The sequence below is a fragment of the Natator depressus genome, chromosome 3 (genome assembly GCF_965152275.1).
Source record: "Natator depressus isolate rNatDep1 chromosome 3, rNatDep2.hap1, whole genome shotgun sequence".
Lineage (NCBI taxonomy): Eukaryota > Metazoa > Chordata > Testudines > Cheloniidae > Natator > Natator depressus.
The window spans coordinates 141687909-141710374 of NC_134236.1; the positions used below are offsets into that span (position 1 = coordinate 141687909).

The 22466-nt window shown below is 42.6% G+C and overlaps 1 protein-coding gene across 3 annotated transcripts in view; it reads right to left on the minus strand.

The window, feature by feature from the left end:
- AKT3 (AKT serine/threonine kinase 3) overlaps nt 1–22466 on the minus strand; it is a 258369-nt gene that overhangs the window by 207311 nt on the left and 28592 nt on the right. Inside the window, exon 2 of one of the 3 annotated variants that reach the window (XM_074948931.1) lies at nt 2474–2544. The exons of the other annotated variants lie outside the window; for them this stretch is intronic. The gene's annotated coding sequence lies outside the window, so the exon portion shown is untranslated. The remainder of the gene's footprint in view (nt 1–2473; nt 2545–22466) is intronic. 3 annotated transcript variants of the gene reach the window in all.

The following is a 22466-nucleotide window of genomic DNA, read 5'->3' on the forward strand; positions in this document are numbered from 1 at the left end:
GTTTAAGAGTCTCTGGTGGCTGATTTTTCTCTCTCTTTCTTTCTTTAAAATACATGATGTGATAAAAAAGCATGTGCCATGAATAAAACTTAGAGGAGATGACATGACTGATGCCCTTGACTCTCTGAAATTATACATTTCTGTCCTCTCTGCCAAAAGGGTGAGAAGGGAAACACTTTCTAAATGCTTTAGTACAGGAGGTATATTTCTAAACCACCTGTTTGAAGTGGTAACAGCCAAGAAGAAAAGAGGATAAAACAGACATTCACTCGTTTTATGAAATTCTGGACCAGCAGATTCACCATGTGTGTTTGAGATGTTAAAGGAGGATATGAATTGATCCATTTATTGCCATAGTTCCATGGTTCCAGATAAACTAAGCAGCTAAAACAAATGCTGGATAGAACTTCCCTGACAAAACAAAGAACTATCTACCTCCTATACCTCTTGCAGTATTTCATCCCAGAAGGAAGAAAAAGAAAGTTGAACTCATCCCTTAGAACCTTCTTCAAGGGATTTCACCCAAGAACTTAAATCTCCCTGGAAAAAAGGCAGCTTCTTGTTGATCTTATATTTTTAAAAAAGGAAAACATAGAATATTTAAAAAATCAAATGTTTAATATTAATATTTTTCAGGGACCTAGACAAAGAAAATTAGGAATATCTGCACCAGTACTAGAATTAATACCTTTAAAGGCTAATGTAAGTCCTTCTTCATAGGTCTTCCTCTGAAAGGTAACATCAGGTATAAAGCAGAGACCAGTCCAGACAGCAAGAAAAACACGGATTGCTTTTTCATTGTTCTTAAGATCCAAGGGTTTGAGTCTGTGTTCACCTATACAAATTTGTGAGGATTTTTATCAAGCCTTCCCCAGGAAAGGGGGTGTAGGGCTTGGGGGGATATTTTGGGGGGAAAGAAGTTTCCAAGTGGGCTCTTTCCCTGTTCTTTGTTTAACACGCTTGGTGGCAGCATAGGGTTCAAGGACAAGGCAAAGTTTGTACTTGGAGGAAGTTTTTAACCTAAGCTGGTAAGAATAAGCTTAGGGAGTCTTTCATGCAGGTCCCCACATCTGTACCCTAGAGTTCAGAGTGGGGAAGGAACCTTGACAGTATGTCATCCAGGATATCAAAATACATCAAATGAAGAGATGGACAACTGACTATCAAAGCAATTCACAATTAGTTCAACTGCCTCCACACTTCTATGTTCTGTCTCAATGTTTTGGAAAGTCATCCAAGGCTGAGCTTAAGTGGTAAATGCAATATTTGTTTGTGCTAACACTGGACAAGCCATTAAAGGAGAGTACAAAGAAGATTGTCTGGTTGGACTTTGAATTCCAAATGATTATTCCATATGATAGATGGCAATAGTTCCAGGGAGAATACAGGCAATAGTTCCAGGGAAAAACTGAGTAATATGCTCAAGTGGAAGAGCTAAATAGAATTGATTATTTTAACACTGCCAATTCTCAATCCCTACCTCATACTAGGTTAGGGGCGGGCAAAAGTTTTGACCAGAGGGCTGCATCGGGTTTCGGAAACTGTATGGAGGACCGGTTAGGGGAGGCTGTGCCTCCCAGACAGCCAGGCATGGCCTAGCCCCCACCCCCTATCCACCCCTCCCATTTCTCGCCCCCGATGCCCCCCCCCCAGGATTCCTGCCCAATCCAACCCCCCCTGTTCCCTGACGGCCCCCCCGGGGCTCCTGCCCCATCCACCACCCCCTGCTCCCTATCCCCTGACCGCCCCCTGCCGCCCCATCCAACCACCCTCTCCTTTCTAACTGCCCCCAGAACCCCTGCCCCCATTCAACCCCCCCATTCCTCACCCTCTGACCGCCCCAACCCCTGTCCACCCCCCCCGAACTCCCCTGCCCTCTATCCAACCCCTCCGCTCCCTGCCCCCTTACCGCGCTGCCTGGAGCATCGGTGGCTGGCGGCGCTACAGCCGCGCTGCCCAGAGCACTGGGTCAGGCTGGGCTCTGCAGCTGTGCTGCCCCAGGAGCTTTCAACCCCGCTGGCAGCACAGTGAGCCGAGGCTGCGGGGGAGGGGGAACAGCAGGGGAGGGGCCGGGGGCTAGCCTCCTGGGCCAGGAGCTCAAGAGCCGGGCAGGAGGGGCCCGCAGGCCATAGTTTGCCCACCTCTGTACTAGGTAAAAAGGAGGAAAATCAGGTCAAGGGCAAGGACCAACCAGAATGGACAAAGAACAGTATTGCAGGACAGAAAAGTGAAGCTAGCAGCACTCCCATTTTAGTGCAGGAATAATTCAGTTAAAGATCTGGCAAAAACTCAACATAACTGCAGTATGTTGACCCACACAACCTGGTTCATGGGAGCTGGACATCTATAACCAACAAATCAAGGATTCTGGTTGACTCCACTCTCTTTGGTCAACCCATTAAGCCTAATTTACTGGGAACATTAGTTCAACTGTGTAATAATCTTCAGTCAATGTTTGGTAAAATGAACCCACCTGGGGGCGGTCAGCACTTTTAGGTAGGAGACTGACTAGTGAGAGTCTTCTGTGGGCTTTTAGTCAAAATACTGAAAGACACAAAGAGGAAGCATACCAAATATAAAATTAATTTAATTTAAAGCACAATCACCAACTTTATGATCAGAATCAAGTATTTTTCAGATGAAGCTCTGTACATTAAGTTTTTCTTACATTCAAATTTTCTCTAAAACAATCAAGCTGAGCTCTTAAAATCCTGCTTCTTTAAAGTGTGCTTTTATTTTTCCACCCATTTAAAATAAGCCAATATTTTTAATTATCATCCTATCATTGTTCTCTTTGAGCACATTGTAACAATACATGACTACTCCTTCCAAGTTGCTCGGTGCAACTCAGAGCATGTGATAATTCTATATTTTTAGCATTTAACCAGTGCACATCAAAAACAAAAGCATTTATTCAGAAAAAAATATCTAGCAGTGAATGTGAGACCATAGTTTACTAAAAATAAAAAACTACTAGTTAATATCTAACCTGAAAAAGAAGTGTACCATAAAAATGGGTTTCCACTTCACTTACTTGAATTTACGCAATTTGTCATTTCTGTGCTTGATTTCAAGGGAGACTTTTTTACATATTTCAAACACATGCTTTATTTCCAGTCCCAAAAGTAAATCTATTCCACACTGCACTAAATCCAGAGGAATGATAATTACTCATAGCATAAAAGAACTGAACAGGAAAGAAAAGTGAAGATCATCCAGTTTTTACCGAAAGAAAAAGAAGGTTTCTTACCAGTACAGTAACTGTTATTCTTTAGGATACACCTTGCATACATACAATTCCTCTGTAGGTGTATGTGCAGCCAATGCACTTGAGTCAGAAACTTTTGCCAGCCATACTAGCAAGCAGTGCATGCACCACCATTCATCCGCGCACACAGAGCCAAAGGTATAAAGGGGGCATGGTTGCTCCCTCCCTCTTTGGCCCTTTGCACCATCAGTTAGCGAATCCCAAAGTAGTAGGGTGGAAGAGTCATGGAATGTATATGTGCACAATACATATCAAAGAACAGGTAAGCAACAATTTCTCTCTGCTTGGAGTGATTGCACATACAAATTCTTCTGTAGGTGACTCACGAACAGTTTCCTTTTTCAGGTGGTGGGACTTGAAACTTAAAGTGAGACTACAGCAATGACTTGCCGAAGACAGCAGTGTCTCAGGAAGCTTGAGTAATAGCATCATGTCTGGACCATGTCACTGCTTTAACAAATGACTAAATGGATGTTAAATGGACTCTCACTGAACTGACAGTATTTCAGATGCAATAGGTAGTCCAGCATATGGCTAATGTCTGTGCTATCTGGTGATTACTGATGTGATTCTATCCAGATTGAAAACCTTTTTCATTTTGCTTTGTACATGGCTTTAGTGGATCCTTTCAGCTGTTCACCAAACTGGTCTGTATAACTCAGGAGCAGACTCCTCATTGCTCAGCCAGAAATCACCCATGCCATGAGGTGAAGAGATTGTAGGATGGGGTTCCTCCTGGGGGAACTCTGCACCACTGCAAAAATGCAGAATTTGCACAGAATTAATGTTCTGTACAGAATTTTCTTTCCCCCTCTCCTCTGTCACAGAAATGAACTGCAGAGCTGCTGGCCACTACTAGAAGCTACTGGACCCAGCAGCTCCCCAGCTCGCAAATAGAAGACACTACCAGGAGAAGTGGGAGAAGGAGGAGGAGGAGGAGGAGCTGGAGGGTTCCCAGCAGCTGCAGTTCCCCACATGCCCTGAAGGAAGGAGGCGGCATGCAGGAAATTCCATATAAGCCCAGGACCCAACATCAGGCTGTTCCTCCCTCTGGATCCCCGGGCTCTGGAGGACAAGGGGTGCAGATGTTTGGACCAGGGGATGCCAATGGCTGGTATCGGGGGGGAAGGTGTGGGTGTCTGGGCCACCCTGTGGCTGGGCTCTTGGGGGTGGGGGGGAGGGGATATGGGTGTCTGGCCCCCCAGGTGGGCTCTTGGGGGTGGGGGGAAGGGTGCAGAGAAACAGGAACTGGGTTGTTGTAGGGGTTTCTTTAACTCTCTGCTCCTGGGGGGATTTTGTTGTTGTCTGTATAGCCAAAATAATTGAAACTGGCGTGATTATGTAGTGCTATTTTGACAAATAAAATATGTAGAATTTTAAAAATACTGTGCACAGAATTTAATTTTTTGGCACAGAATTCCCCCAGGAATAATAGGGTGCAATGATTTGCCTTGGTTTTGAGACAAGAGATCCTCATCCACAGATAGAGTAATGGGTGGTCAAATTGAGAGGTGATGTAGATCCATGTACCAGCACTGCATCGGCCAGGCAGCTACAATGGAGCGTTCAGGCTGCATTATCTTTTTGTATCTTCCTGATCATCCTTGAAATCAGAAGGACTAGAGGGAATCAATCATTCAGCCAAGGAAGAAGAAAGGCATCTGTCAGGGAACCCTGGCTGTGACCTTCCCAGAAAGAATCTCCTGCATTTGTTGCTCAGGTTGGTTACAAAGAGATTTATCACCAAGTAGATCACCACTGATGAAAGATCTGCTGCAGAATGTCCCTCTATTGACCACTTGTGATGATCGATGAAGTTCTTGCTGATGGCATCTATATTATTGTTCCTCACTCGTGGAAGCTGAAAAGCATTTGGCAAGACACTGTTCTTTATACAAAAATTCCACAAGTAGATCACTTCTTTACATGGCTGAGATGACCTTGCCACCACCTGCTTGCTCAGATAAAACACAGCAGTGTTGTTGTCGATGAGAACTTGAACTACCTGCCCCTGATAGTGGCAACCAACGTCTCACTTGCCTGGCAAACAGCTCAAAGTTCCAGAACATTTATATGACTCAACTTCATGAGGCATCCATAGTCCTTGAGTGTGAAGGTGACCCAGACAGGCCTGCCAATCTTTGGTGGACACATTTGTTACCAGAGTTGTAGTTGGTTCTGGTGGTAAGGAACCCCTCTGCATACATTCTAAGGGTCTAATCATCAATTCAGGGACCGAAGCAATTGTGCAGGCACACAAAAATCAGCATGTCTAGCAATACCTACTTGGGCAATATATCAAGTGAAGCCAGGCCTGCAGACCTCAGAGGTAAAATCCAGAAGGCTGAGTCACATACATGTATAAGGCCATGTGCCCCAACTGCTATACACATGAACATACTGTTGTCCTTGGGTTGGACTTGAGGCTCTCAGACAGAGACTATGGACTGGAACATGTCCGTCAGGGAAGGTGTATAGGAGAGGTGTGTCCCATTTCACGATAAAAGCATTACCCAGGAAGCAAGGACCCAATCCTGCTCTGGATCAGAACTGAGAACAGTTGCCATTCTGTATCGTTGCAAAGAAGTCTATAGTTGGGAACCCCCAGTGTTTGAATATGTTTTGTAATACTCGAGGGTCTAATTCCCACTCGTGATCCTAGGAATATTTTCTGCTTAGTGCATCTGCAGTGGTGTTTTGGCATCCTGGCAGGTCAGAGGCTGAGATGTCGATATTGTGACTGATGCTCCAGTTCCAGAGTAGCATGGCTTCTGTCCATAGGCACTGTGAACATGCCCCCCCACCAGCTGATATAGAACATGCATGTGATATTTTCTATCAGTATCTTTATGGTCTTGTTCTTGATCGCAGGCAGGACATGGGAGCATGCACTGTGAACGGCGCATAGTTCCAGTAGGTTCATATGTAGGAGGGATTCTGATGGGGACCAATGGCCCTGGATAGCAGGAGAGTTCAGATGTGCTCCTCAACCTAGTAGTGAAGTGTCTATCATGATTATCACTGTTGAACCCAGAGAGATGTAGCCAGGATGCATACCTCATAACTCCTGCTGTGGCTATAGACCACGCTGCAGTGTCTGCGGAGTCCAGTGCAGCCTGCAATGCTGTTCTGGAGAGAAGAGGACCTTCAGAGATGATGGCCCTAAACTGTTCTCTTCTGTTCCGGTGTGAGTTTAATAAAATTTGACAATTTTGAATAGTTTGTACAGTCGTATTTGACAAATAATACCTCATAGTCGGTGATCCTGCGGTGTAACGTCACGGAGGAGTAGGTCTTATGACCTAAGAGATTTAGTCTCTTCCAGTCTCTATTGTATGGTGTGGTTTTGGGATGTTGCCGCCTACCTGTTCATTTTCTGCATCCACGACCAAAGACACTGGTGCGGGGTGTGAGAAAAGGAACTCCGTTCCCTTCGCAGACACGTAGTATTTTTTGGTCAGACCTTTTGCACATAGGTGGAATTGTTCCCAGGGTCTGCCAAATCGATTTTTCCAGTTCCATAATTGCATCATTCATTGGTAGAGCAATTCTGGAGGCGGCTGAGGTCTGTAAGATATCAAATAGATTATGCTGTGATTCTGGTACTTCCTCCAGTAAAATGTCCAACGAGTCCTCCACCCTCTTAAAAAGGTCCTGAAATTAATTCAAGTCATCCCCCGTGCTGGGAGGTGAGGGCAAGATGGTTTCATCAGGGGAAGAGGACGAGAAATTGGCTGCCGGTGCCATATCCTGGTCCGAAATCACCTCCTCCTCCTCTTTGACCGCCTCTTCTGGGGACTTAGAGGGTCCAGTCTGACCTCTTGTATAACACTGGCCACAGAACTCCTCCAAAATAATTCCTAGAGCATATCTTTCAGAAAAACATCCAATCTTGATTTAAAAATGGTCAGTGAGAGAATTCACCACAATTCTTGGTAAACTGTTCCAATGGTTAATTACTCTCACTGCTAAAAATGTTTGCCTTTTTTCCAGTCTGAATTTGTTCAGCTTTAACTTCCATGCATTAGATCACATTATACCTTCCTCTTCTAAACTGAAGAACCCATCATCAAATTCTTGATCCCCACGTAGGTACTTATAGACTGTAATCAAGTCATCCCTTAACATTCTCTTCTTTAAGCTAGATGGACTCAAGGAGTTCAATGTACCACTATAAGGCAATTACACCTGTATTGAGCTCAATAACTTGTGTTTGGCTACAGCATAACTTCTAGAGAGACATCCAGTTTTGATATGAAGACATCAAGAGATGAAAAATTCACCCCTTCTCTTGGTAGGGGTTAAATCATCCACACTTAAAATTTTGTGCCTTATTTCCAATTTGTATTGTCTAGCTTCAAGCCCTTGGTTTTGGGTTATGCCTTTCTCCACTAGATTAAAGACTCCTTTATATAACTCAGTATTTTCTCCCAGAAACTGTAACCAAGTCACCTTTCAATCTTGTTTTTTAAAAACTAAACAGATTTAGTTTTTTAGAACTCTCACTTTCAGTCATTTCCTCTAGACCTCAAAACATTTTTGTGGCTCTTTTCTGTACTCCCTCCAGCTTTTCAACTTCCTTTTTAAAAGGTGGACACCAGAACCATACACAATATTCCAGTATCAGTTCCACCAATATTATATACAGAGGCAAAATCATCTCCCTAATCCTTTGCACTACTCCTTTGTTTATATATGTAAGAATCACATTAGCATCACATTGAAAATTCACATTGTTTGTCTTCTATGTCCCCTTATTTCCAGGATACAGTCCCCCACTGTAAGCATGGCCTGTTTCTAGACATATAACTTTGCATTTGGCTGTGTTAAAATCTATTTTGTTTCCAGGCGCTCAGCTCACCAAGCAATCCAAATTGCTCTGTATGACTTCCTGATCCTCAGTTATTTACTATTCTACCAATCTTTGTGTGCACAAATTTTATAAGCAGTAATTTTATATATACTTCCAGATCACTGATGAAAAAGTAGTAGATTGTCATCTCCTACCCGGACCAGCCACTAGAGGGAGACAAGATACACATTCTGCATATACACATTTGCTGACAGCAGAGGAATGATGAGACTCAAAAATCCCTGGTTCTATTCAAGTTTCTGAGAGACGTGTACTCTCTACTGGTGTGGTGTCATGGCATGAATCCTTAGTGGATGTCTGTCTCACTGTGAATGAAGTGCACTCATTTCCATGGTGAGGAAAACACCACATTCTTGTAGCTGTGCTAAAACACCGTAAAAAGGGGAATGGCAGTACCAGTCCAGAAGCATGTGGCTACTACCCTTTAGAGGATGGCTATCTCCCAAGCATTACAAATCTGTGAGCAACCAGTCTGTGGTTGGCAGGTCCACTGTGGCTGCTGTGATGATGGATGTTGGTCAGGCAATAAATACACTGCTGCACCCACATGAGGTTTAACTAGCCAATGACCCTGTTACTGCAAACTCTGAGCAGCTGGGGACCAAAACTGTGATAGAGCCAGAGATGGGGAACATTTGTGCCTATAATCTGAATCACAACCACTGATGCTTTCTGAATCAACACAAAGGTATATTACTCACTCCACTGGGGTGCAGGACTTGATAAATCCATCTGGGCTGATGAATAAAAATAAGTTATTGGGCATGTGTATACTGCCCACTACTTGGGTAGCTACTCCAAGTTCTGCTACAAGCAAACAAACATATAAGGGACTTTTGTGTTTGAACTGAAGGTGAGCTAGAGGGAACAATCAATTTCCAACTAAAGATACATCCAGTGATGAGCTGCCAAAATCTTAACAACTGGTTCCCTCCTCATCCCACTAGGGGGTCGTGGCCCAACCCCGCCCCCCCCGGGACCCCTGCCCCACCCCCCCACCCCCCGTCCCCTGACTGCCCCCGGAACTGGGCAGGAGGGTCTCGTGAGCCACCATAGTGGGTGCCCACCCCGCCCCCAGGAGGGTGGGGAGCGGTTCCCCTGAGCACCCCTGCCCCCCCCCCAGGTTACCTGCTGTGGCGCGGGCGGCACTCCTCGCGGCCCCCTGCCCCAGCTCACCTCCTTGGGCCTGAGCGCAAAGCCACCGCTTGCTTCTCAGCTCTCCCAAGCTTCCCACGCGAACAGCTGATTCGCAGGAAGCCGGGGGGGGAGGGGAGGGGGAGGGCGGAGAAGCAGAGCGGGGCGGAGACGAGCTGGGGACGGGGACGGGAGCTGCCGGTGGGTGCACTGCACCCACCATATTTTCCCCATGGGTGCTCCAGCCCCAGAGCACCCACAGACTCGGCACCTAAGGCGCCACTTTTGGCTGGTTGTTAAATTTAGAAGCCTTTTTAGAATCAGTTATCCCTCACGGGACAACCGGTTCTAAAAGGGCTTCTAAATTTAACAACCAGTTCCAGCGAACCGGCTCCAGCGAACCAGCTCCAGCTCACCACTGGATACATCTCTACTGGAGACAAACAGGTAGCATACAGCACACCATACACCTCTGGAAGCCCCTTATAATTCTGGAGGCAACTGTTCCAAGGCTCAGACCCCTCCACTTCCAACCCCTCCACCTTCAAAATAGCTATAGGAACACCTCTGTTGTGCATATTCTCACAAACACTTATTCATGGAATTAGTTATAATGGTTTTACCTTCCACAAACACTTTTGCAAGAAAACCATTGCTTACCTGAATATTCATAAACACACAAAAAGAAGTGCAAATTCCAGCAAAGCAAAGAGGTGGGTTTTATCCAGAATAGTAGTTTGTGCAGTGTTTCTGCAGTATTCATCAAGTGTTGATGGTGGGACTATGCTAGAGAGGGAAGAGGTCCTGGACTGGGAATCAAGAGACCTGGGTTCTATTCCAGGCTCTGCCTTTGACTTGTTTTATGACGTTTGTCAAGTCACTTCCCCCCACCCCATGCCTCCATTTCCTCCTCTGTAAATTGGGGATGATACCTCCATTGTAAAGCACTTTGAGATTTAGAGATGAAAAACACTAAGAGTTAGGCATTGCTGTTGTTAATATCTTACTGTATTTCTGTCTTCTCTGGTCATTTACATATGGCAACCCTACCACTACTTAATAATTTTTGCTATTAAATACAGATTAGAATAAAAAATTAGTTTGTTTTGTTTCAACTTGTTTATCAGGAGACACTCAGAATTAAGTACTATTAGCTGAGACAATTAGAAAGAAGAATTTTGTTCCTACTTTGTGTAACAGATGTTCAAGATAGTCTATTTAAATTTCTCTTTGTTAGAGGTGTGTTAATCTACTCAAATAATTCAGACAGACAATCTGCAAACAAGATATCTGACAGGTTGTGAACAACAGTCAATTAGTAGCATAACTTCTGAAACTATTTTTTTCAAAGACACTCACCCACACCCAACCAAACTAGGTCTTTAACGTACATTTCCAAAATTAACATCTCTTTGGCCTTTGCATAATTTCAAAGCCTTACATAACAAATTGCTCAATACTTTTTCATGTTTCATAGTGAAAGTACAGAACACTGAGAAGGCAGTAAACAAGTTGTATTTGAGCTAACAAATTCAATTAATATTTTGAATCAATGGGTTTATTCCAATAATTTGTCTTTGACAGTAGATACTACAACAGGAAGTTTTTCCACAGAGCTATAAACTTAAAATCTTACGACATATAAACTGCTTGTTTAAATTTTAAAAACTGCACAGCGTTAGTATTAATCTCAGAATTAGTGGCCTTTGCAATAGTGAATCGATCACTGGATAAATTAACAATTATTCTATATTAATTTTTATCCCATAAGCTCTCATTGTTAGAAATACTAAACACTCTGTGTTCCAGAAGACCATTATTTAAGAATATCTAGCATTGTAGTGCTATGGCATTGTGACAAACTCTCTTTTTTAATGTAAAGGAAGAAAAAGAAAAAAAAAAAACAGTATCCTTACAATACACACATTACAAAACAACTCTCTCATTATAAGAAAACTTCTCCAGGCTCCAAGTATGAAAGAGTATCCATCATTCATCGCATGTTGGTTTTGTTAAATTATAAGCATGGTTATATCTTGAAATCCTGCCTTCAGAAAAAAAATCAAAAATGCATGCAAACAATCAAGGTAAATCCTCACTCCTATTGAGTGAAAATCTTGAGGATTTCTCAAGTGATAAGAATATACAAAAGAATGAATTCTGCTAACCAAAACACAAAGGCATTGTTGCCCTCAAGATCACACACACTTCAAGGAAAGACACTATTATTAGGGCTGTCGATTAATTGCAGTTAACTCACGTAATTAATCATGATTAATTTTTTTTTAGATAATATAACAATTTTAATCACACTGTTAAACAGAATACCATTGAAATTTATTAAATATTTTGCATGTTTTTCTACATTTTCATATATATTTTATTCTGTGTTGTAATTGAAGTCAAAGTGTATATTACTTTTATTACAAATATTTGCACTGTAAAAATTATAAAGAGAAACAGTATTTTTCAATTCACCTCATCCAAGTACTGTAGTGCAATCTCTTTTTTGTGAAAGTGTAACTTTCACATGTAGTAGGTTTTTTTGTTATATCACTGCACTCAAAAACAAAACAATGCAAAACTTCAGAGCCTGCAAGTCCACTCAGTCCTACTTCTTGTTCAGCCAATCACTAAGACAAACAAGTTTGTTTACATTTACAGGAAATAATGCTGCCCTCTTCTTATTTACAATGTCACCAGAAAATGAGAACACGCATTTGCATGGCAGTTTTGTAGTCGGCACTACAAGGTATTTATGTACCAGAGATGCTAAACGTTCGTATGCCCCTTCATGCTTCAGCCACCATTCCAAAGGACATGTTTCCATGCTGATGACGCTCGTTAAACAAATAATGCGTTAATTAAATTTGTGACCGAACTCCTTGGGGGAGAATTTATGTCTCCTGCTCTGTTTTACCCACATTCTGCCATATATTTCGTGTTACATCAGTGTCGGATGATGACCCAGCACATGTTCATTTTAAGAACACTTTCACTTCAGATTTGACAAAACGCAAAGAAGGTACCAATGTGAGATTTCTAAAGATATCTACAGCACTCAACCCAAGGTTTAAAAATCTGAAGTGCCTTCCAAAATCTGAGAGGGATGAGGTGTGGAGCATGCTTTCAGAAGTCTTAAAAGAGCAACACTCCGATGTGGAAACTACAGAACTCGAACTACCAAAAAAGAAAATCAACCTTCTACTCGTGACATCTGACTCAGATAATGAAAATGAACATGTGTTGGTCCGCACTGCTTTGGACTGTTATTAAGCAGAACCTGTCATCAGCAAGGACGCATGTCCTCTGGAATGGTGGCTGAAGTATGAAGGGACATATGAATCTTTAACGCATCTGGAACATAAATATCTTGTACCGGCTACAACAGTGCCATACAAACACCTGTTCTTACTTTCGGGTGACATTGTAAACAAGATGCAGGCACCATTATCTCCTGCAAATGTAAACAAACTTGTTTGTCTGAGCAATTGGCTGAACAAGAAGTAGGAGTGAGTGGACTTGCAGGCTCTAAAATTTTACATTGGTTTATTTTTGAATGCAGGTTTTTTTGTACATAATTCTATATTTGTAAGTTCAACTTTCATGATCAAGAGATTGCACTACTGTACTTGTATTAGGTGAAATTAAAAATATTTCTTTTGTTTTTTACAGTGCAAATACCTGTAATCAAAAATAAATTAAGTGAGCACTGTACACCTAGTATTCTGTGTTGTAATTTAAATCAATATATTTGAAAAATGTAGAAAACATCCAAAATATTTAAATAAATGGTATTCTATTATTAACATGAGATTACTCATGTGATTAATCACGATTAATTTTTTTAATCATGCGATTAATCGCAATTAACAGACCTAATTATTATATTCAAAAAATTGTGTACCCTCCAATAATGAAACCACAAACATATAATCAAGATAAAGTAAGGAGTGCAAAGGACTGGGCCACTTAACTCAAAACAGTAAGCACAACTTTGATTCAAAAAGAAGAAACCAAGTACAAGAAGGATGATCCTGTTATTAGGGCACTAACCGAAAACCTAGATTCAACCCCCACCACAGACGGCCTCTGACTTCTTGGGTAAATCACAGTAGACTGAGGCACAGGGAGACTATCTACAAAATGGGCATAACAGTACTTTCCTACCTCAAAAGGGTGTTGTGTGGATAAATACACTGCATATCAATAGGTGCTCAGATACTATGGTAAAATATGACCCATACAAACAGAGTAGTAAAAAACGCATAGTAAAAATATGGAGAGAATGCCATATCAAAAATACAGATCTGCCTGGCATATCACTTTGAATGGAAAAAAGTCAGCTTGGCTCTTATAGCCAACATGCCTCTTGAAAGGTTAACACTAAGGCTCAAAGTCAAAGAAATTCTGACTTTACACTCTTGAGAAACAGGATGACCTAATATCACAATTTCAAACTAACTACATACATATGTACACTTTCAAATCTAGTTTGTGAGGAGTCTCATTGGGATGGATAGAATTTTTTTAAAAATTAATGAAATTTATTTTAAAGTTTGAATTTTATTGATAATATCAGGTGAAGTTACTGATTTTAGAAATTTAAAATAAAAAACCTTTTCTATTTAAGAAAAAATTCAGCACACTGGAATCTAGTGGCACTAATGAAGTTTATTGATTGATTAAAGACTACATTGACACTTCATAGCTATGTTCTATTTTGCATTTAAAGCATGAATTCACCCTCCTTGTTATGTATGAAAAATTCATTGCATCCTCCTCAAACTCGACACACTTACTCCTTGGCGATCGAATGAATTTTCTGAGAACTTAAACTAGCTAACAGATTTCCTTTATGGGTTAAAATTAATTTAAAAACAGATTCTAAAAAAAATGGAAATTTAGCATCTGTGATAGGGTTTGTTGTTTTGTTTTTGTCCCAAATATCTTTTAATAATGGGTCCTATCCAGATAAAAGGCCAATGCCGGTCATATATCTAACATATGAAGGGAAGTCTTCCAATGAGATTTACGTGGTTTAGGAAAAAATACCCATAGATGAATAGGTTGGTTAAGATGGAAAACTGACAGCACCTGGTCATAGGGAGACCACATTGTTGAAAATATTGTAAATGCGGGCAGGGGGTGTCTGCCATCAAGTCTCCAACTTCTCCAACCTTGCGGGCGGACACGATAGCTACTAGAAAGGCTGTCTTCATAGAAGAGTGAAGCTAGGAGCAGGTAGCAACAAGTTCAAATGCAGTCCCATAAGGTATCTAAGTACCAAGCTGAGATTCCCAAGGCAGAATAGGATCCTTAACCTGGGGTAGAGAGTCCCCAGACCCTTAATAAATCTCAAGGGCATAGGATGTGCAAAAACAGAAGAGGAATGAAAAGCTGATATCATAGCAAGATAAACCTTAATCAAGCTAATTGATAAACCCAATTTTTTTTTAAATCCAGCAGATAATCCAAGATAGTTGAGAGCAGAAAAGATTCATGCACAAGGCGGCGATGGCGACATCAGTGGTTGAATCTCTTCCATCTCTAAGACAAGTAATTTGAGTCAACTCCCTTTTACTGATTAGTAATACTTGTTGTACTCCTGCTGAGCAGGTGGATTCTAATCCCATGAACCATATAGGAACCGGGCTTGGAGATGGAGGATCCCATGTCGTGGTGAAGAACATGATCCACATCCTTGGAGAGAAGATGAGTGACTGTCGAAAGCTTGAGCACCAATTGGACAAATAAGTAAAGCAGGTAAGGATATTAGGCTTGCCTTGGCCAGGTCAGTACTATGGGGATAATCCTGATCCTGTCCTGCCTGATCTTGTTCATCACTCTTAGAATTAGAGGTGTTGGAGGGAATGCATAGAACAGGTCCCTTGTGCAAGGAAGGGGAAAGGTGTCTCAAAGAGAGAGGACCTACTCATCCTCTTAGGCAGAGTAAGGAGCATTTTCTGTTGCTAGAAGTGACAAACAGGTCCACCTTTGGAAGTCCTCACCTCTGGCATATCCCATGAAGGATTTGAGAGTCCAACACCCATTCAGAGTCCGGGGAGAAGTACCTGCTGAGCCTCTCAGCTGTGACATTCTGGACTCCAGTATGGTAAACAGCTGAGGTCTGAATCTGATGCTCTGTACACCAGTTCCATAAATTTATATCTTCAGTGCACACAAAAGGGGATCTTGCTCTGCCATGTTCATTGATCTAGAACATGCAAGCCATATTGTCAGTAATGATTCTGGCTGATTTGCCCTTGAAAAGGAACAGGAACTGAAGGCAAGCATTTTTGACTACACTGAGTTCCAGCAAGTTGATATGAAAACTACTTTCCTGAGGTGATCATCTACCCTGAGTTGTGTGTACAGGTGTGCTTCCCACCCTAACAGTGATGCATCCATTGTCCCAGTTATTTTTTGAGCTGGGCAGATGAAAGGGACACCTAGGCAGACATTGTGTTGATCTTTCCACCAACCCAGGGACTCCTTCACATAGAGGAGAACTGTAACCTGTTTGTCCAAGCCATCTCCAGTTAAGAAACAGGTCCTCCTGAACCAGCCCTGAAAAGTGGCGGAGGTCTAATCTTGCATGCTCAGTCACAAAGGTGCAAGCTCCCATATAATCCAGGAGCTGCAAACAGTTCCTTACTGTAGTACAGGGGCTTCCTTGAATTCTCTTGACCAGATTCAACAAAGGCCCAGGCTGCCAAAAAATCCACATATCCCCCCTATAAATTGTATTCTCTAGACAGGGGCTAACTTGGACTTTTTTATATTCAGCTGTAGACCCAACTCTGGGAAGAGGGAGAGAACTGTCTGGATGGCAGTTAGTACTTCTTTGTAGGATTGGCCCTTGAGTCATTGAGATATGGAAGACTAAGACTGCTTCTGCAGAAAGTAAGCAGTTACTACCACTAAAACCTTAGACTATACTAACGGGGCCAAAGAGAGGCCAAAGGGAAATACTTGGTATTGAAAATGATCCTGGCCAATGGTGAAGTGCAGATATCTCCTGCGTGCAGGATGTATCACTACATGGAAACAGGCACCCTGTAGGTCAAGAGCCAAAAACCAATTTCCTATCGCTAGAGAAGGCATTACCGCTGCCAGAGTCACCATCCAGAACTTCTGTGCATTTACAAATTTGCTGTCTTAGATCTAAGATCAGCCTCCACTCTTTGTTCTTCTTTGGCATGAGAAAATATTTTGAGTAAAACTTTCCTCCCGTGAGGAAATGGGACTGGTTCTATTCCTACTAAACAAAGGAGGGCTCACACTTCTTCTCTCAGTATAGTCTTGTGAGAGGGGTCCCTGAAAAGGGATGAGGGGCATAAAGTGCATGATGTAGCCCTATGTTATAAACCTCCATTACCCACTTGTCTGTTGTTATACACTGCCAGACTTGTTGGAAATGGGAAAGGCAGTCTCTAAAAGCGGGGAGGTGGGCAAAGGTTTGCAATTTGCAAACTAGAGGTGAGGGAGTCATCAAGCCCTCGACCAACATGTCAAAATTGCTGTTTTGATTATGACTGGGTACTGGCTGAAGGAGGATGGGAACCTCTTTTCCTCTGGGATCTCTGTCTTTTTCTAGCAGATTCAGTGGTTCTGTCACAAGCTGTCATAAATATAAAGGGAAGGGTAATCACCTTTAAAATCCCTCCTGGCCAGAGGAAAAATCCTCTCACCTGTAAAGGGTTAAGAAGCTAAAGGTAACCTCGCTGGCACCTGACCAAAATGACCAATGAGGAGACAAGATACTTTCAAAAGCTGGGAGGAGGGAGAAAAAACAAAAGGTCTGTGTCTGTCTGTGTGATGCTTTTGCCAGGGACAGAACAGGAATGGAGTCTTAGAACTTAGTAAGTAATCTAGCTAGGTATGTGTTAGATTATGATTTCTTTAAATGGCTGAGAAAATAGCTGTGCTGAATAGAATGAATATTCCTGTCTGTGTGTCTTTTTTGTAACTTAAGGTTTTGCTAGAGGGATTCTCTATGTTTTGAATCTAATTACCCTGTAAAGTATTTACCATCCTGATTTTACGGACATGATTCTTTTTTACTTCTATTAAAAGTCTTTTTGTAAGAAAACTGAATGCTTTTTCATTGTTCTTAAGATCCAAGGGTTTGGGTCTGTGGTCACCTATGCAAATTGGTGAGGATTTTTACCAAACCTTCCCCAGGAAGTGGGGTGCAAGGGTTGGGAGGATTTTGGGGGGGAAAGACGTTTCCAAACGATGCTTTCCTGATAAAAATAAACCCAGATAAATGTTTGGTGGTGGCAGTGGAAGGCCAAGGGCAAAGGGTAAAATAGTTTGTACCTTGGGTAAGTTTTAACCTAAGCTGGTAAAAGTAAGCTTAGGAGGTTTTCATGCAGGTCCCCACATCTGTACCCTAGAGTTCAGAGTGGGGAAAGAACCTTGACACAAGCAGATAACTGAGCCAGGCACGGTCTCTGAGCAATCTGAGACTTACTAAATCTAACCTTGTTTGTAGGGTGTGTACACCCAAAGACCTCAATATAGCCCTGGAGTCCTTTAGCATGCGCAGGGACTCATCCGTAGTTCTCAGAAAAGCTTCTGATCATCAAATGGGAAGTATTCAACTGTATTTTGAGACTCTCTTGGGAAGGCCGACAACTGGAGCCACAATGCCCTACATATGACAAATGCTGTGAGGATGGATCTAACAGCAGTATCCTTTTCATAAGGAGGAAGCCTGGAGTAATGCTGTTTACCCCACTCATTTACAGCATCCACTACCAGGAAATTAGATAGGGAGCGAGAACACAAAAATTCTAAGTCCCTGGTGGGGACATAATATTTCTTAACAGCCTATATACAAGTTGGCAATATGATAACAAGAATTTGCTAGATCCAGGAGTGCTTCATTAAATCGGTAGAGAAACCTGAGTGTGTGCTGCCAAGTGCAAAATGTCCAGGAGATTGTGAGATGAGTCTAACCTGCTCAAGCAATATCTGGAGGGTGTCTGCCATCCTCTTTACAAGGTCCTGGAATTGCCAAAAATTGTCACCCTTCAACAGTGGAGGCACAATTGCCTTGTTTGGAGACAAAGACGAAATAGAGGTTGGATGGGTAACCTCTTTGGGAACCACAGCCAATGGGAGCTTCCTGCAAGTAGAGGCAGCACACAGAGCTGCCTGGCCATGCCTCCGCCTAGGAACTGCGTGATGGGGACATCGCCACTTCCAGGGAGCCCCCCCCCAGGTAAGCACCATCCAGAGCCCTCCTCACCCCATCCCGTGCCCCAAGCCCCTACCCCCTCTACAAACTCTGCTGCTGGGGAGAGGGAGGATGCGGGCGGGGGCCCGAAACGGGTGCGCTTGGCGCAGGGTCTGCCTGAGCTGCCCCTGAACCAGGTGCACCGGCCGCTGCAGGAAACACGGAAAGTCACGGAATCAGTGCCTTCCGTGGCAAACTCGCAGCCTTCACGGTAAGCTGAGTAAACACCTACAAAATATGCTGAGACATGCACAAGGCAGACAAGCTAGAGCTTCATCTCAGGCCAAGGAAGTAGAGAAGGAATTGAGGGCGGTTTACCTGTGAAGCCCTCTACACCTTGAAGCACAGCACGAGGTTTCATGGTGTGTGCACGCAGGCTGAATGAACACTTACTAAAAATCTCCTATCAACAATCTCCTATCAAAGCTCAAGAGGTGCATGCGCACATGATGTGGAGCACCCATATTGACACTACTCGAAGAAGACCTTCTAGATCCACAACACAGACCTCTGCCACTTGAACAAACAGAATTACTGATAGTGGCCACTACTCCTAGAGCTCTCACCCGCACACCTGCCAATATCTCTGCCCAGCAATTAATTCTGCCCCTTAACTCCCAAATCAATTCTGTCCCCACATCAGAAGGGATTTTCTACAACCAGGGCTGAAATCCATCAGGGATATGGAAGTTCTCTTATCTTTGCAAGACTGGCTCCTGTCCAGGCTGAAATCCTGTGATATGTAGTCATTACAGGAAGATGAGGCACACATTTTGTCAGTGGGTTTCACAGCTGTTTGCTGGCTGCAGAAAAATGCGGAGAATCAGCAATCCTGGGTTCTAGTCCAGTTTCTTAGGGGAGTATATTTAGTGGTTACACAGACTTTTCTGCCCCAACCCATCCATCCTATCACTGTTCCTGTCCCAGTTCCTCCCCCTCCTTCAGTTCCATGTCCACAGTTGTAACATTCCCTACCTCAGCTCCATGCCCAGGCCCCATATGCCCTAGCTCCTTGTCAGCCCCCCTCAGTCCCAGTTTTCCACCTCCCAGTCTCCCCATCACCACCTAGTTCCTCATCCCAGCTCCTCATTTTCTCATTAGAATCAGGCTGTTTCCTCTTTCTCCTCCTCATTTCATGGGCACTAGTACAGGAAGCACTAAAGGCAGAGGAGAGAGTGTCTCCCTACTCACAGTTCCAGTTTTCGGCAACTGACCAAGCAATTACAGGAAAAAGTCCTGCTTAGACCCTGAAAACCTGGGATGAAGCATTTTCAATACAAAAGTAATCTTTGGAGAATATAACTCTCAAAACTCAGAGTATCTGCGAAGCACGTGTAAACTGCAATTTTATTGGATCATAATTCACCCTAATTAAGCCAAAAGTTATCACAGAAATGGCAAAAGGCACATCTCTGACACAAGGGTGACCTCTTCCCAACTTTTGAGACCCTGCTCCAAAGAATGCAGACAGTACAGCTTCTCAATTAAATGGCTATAAAAAATTAATGTGGGCAGAACAACATTTGTTGAGGTTTCCCCAAGACATCTTCCACTTTTTTAGACTTAACTCACTCTTTCTGTGCCTGGAAATCTCACATTTAAACCCTTCCAATGCCATTGCTATACTGCTGGGTGCAATCTTTGACAGTAAAGCTACACGTTCACAGCAGCACTATGTTGAGATACCCTCCAAGGCCTCTTTGCACTGAACTTCCTGAGAACTCAGTTTGACTCCAGATTTTGTCACTCAGATTTTTATTTGGCATACAGCAAACCTATGCTGAGTTGATCAGACTCAAGGAGTATTGGATGGGTACAGGGCGTACCACACATCCAAAGTTACACAGAAACCTCCTCCTTTATATACATTTACAAATTACATTCCATTTTCTATCCATTGCATTACACGTTTGGGGACTGGCGTGGTTACTTTGTAGGAATCAAACCCTGTACAGAATGCTCTGTCTACGCACTGTCCATGTATGACTTAATCCTTACTTCATCTTTTGTTTCAGGCTTATCTTGTCCATTGTAAATGATTCCCTGGATGTTCCCCCTAATGTTAACATTCTGTGTTAGCTTACTCACTATATACCTCTCCTAATTAGCACTGACATTCTGCTTCCAGCCAGCTGATCCATTTACCTCGCTAATCTTGTCTCCCAAGAAATGAGGCCTCACCCATGTCTAATTACTCATGTCAAGCCAGGCCTACAACATATTTTTCCCTAACCTTGTTCTGAGAAGAGATAAACCATTTTTACTGAAATATTCAAAAAAATTTCAAAGTGAGACAAACAGCATGGAAAATTTCAGCCCAAATGGTTGAAGTTTGCTGAAGTTACAAGCAACTGAAAGTAGAGTCTCATAATGGAAAGCACTGGGCCACCTAACTATAGGCATCGCTATCTATAAACAAGCACATAAAAAGTCACACATTGTTCTAAAATAAATCAAAATGAAGAAAAAAATGGCCATCAAAATGTGTTTATTTAGAAAAGAAGAAAGAAATATTAACCAAATTAACAGAAAAATGCCAACTAAAGAGGCCTTGCTTCAAATAATATCACCAGAAATAATTTTGCCGATTTCAAATTCTTAAATACTCAGTAAAATATTAAATTTCATTTTTCATATCCAAGTCCTTTTCTGACCCCAATAGTGAATAAGAAACATACCATGCATTTACAGACTCAATGCCATAGTTGGTGAGACTAAATAAAATTATGGTGGAGGCTTCCTGCTGCGTAATGAACAGTTGATCACGTTGTCAATTTCATCTTTAAAGTCATTATATGAATAAAATTATCAAAACGAAAAGGCAAATATCTACATTAAGCAACTAACAGGAGGGAAATTCAGAATTTAAAGTATGAATTACTGTGAGAACCAAACAAATTATCTTGTGGGTTCCAGACCTGAAAATATGCCTAGTTAGACAAGATTCAGTTTACCACTTCTTTACCTGTAGTACACATTATACATTCCAGAATACAGTTTCTATAAGAGCAGAGGTTCTCAAACTGTGGTCCAAGCTCCATTTAGGTGGTCCGCAGATAGTTCCCTCTAAGGTGTGCGCCTGGGCAGCTGCACACGAGAGAATGAAGGGCCACCCACCTAATTAGTGGAGCCGCGGAGGTGTGGCTCCACTAATTAGGTGTCTGGACCCTGGAGAAGATGCACATGTAAGGTGAAATAGGGGGTAGGTGGGAGAAATAGGGGGTAAGTGGGAGGGGGCAGTGGGATGAGAAGAGGGGGTGGGAATAATTTGGGACGTGCAGGGCTGCAGCGGCCAGAGAAAGAGGGGACTTTCCCCAGCTCCAGGGCTGCAGGAGAGACGGCCCTCCTTCCCAGCCTCAGCTCTGTGGCTGCTGTGGCAGGGGACATATCCCCCTCCTTCCCAGCCCCAGCTCAGGGGCTGCCGTGGCGGGGAAGAGAGGGCACATCCATCGCATTAGAAAGGTAAGACTGCTCATATTAAAATATGAGTTGTGCGCTTTTATTTGTAGAACAAAAAAATGTTAATTAAGATTTTTTTATATAGCGCTTTTATCCAAAGTGCTTTACAATAGTTAGCTAACGGTACAAACAACATTTAGAAAGATCATTAAGTGGTCCACCGAGACCCTCTGCAATTTTCAAGTGGTCCGCAAAAAAAAAAAAAAAAAGTTTCAGAACAACTGTATAAGAGGTTTATGATTTTTTTCAGCTTTTCATGGTTTCAGTGACATTTAATAAAAATATGAAGTCACTATGCCAAATGACAGTCTTAGTCTCTGCACGCCATGCTATTTAGACAAACCATCTCATTGCTAAAATTAAAAGGTTATTCAGCACACAATATTCGTGGATTTAACTACATTATGGAGCCAGTCGCACCATGATCCAGACAACCTTCTTGCAGGAAGAAGAGATGAGTCTCATTTGGAACTGCGTCTAGTTAA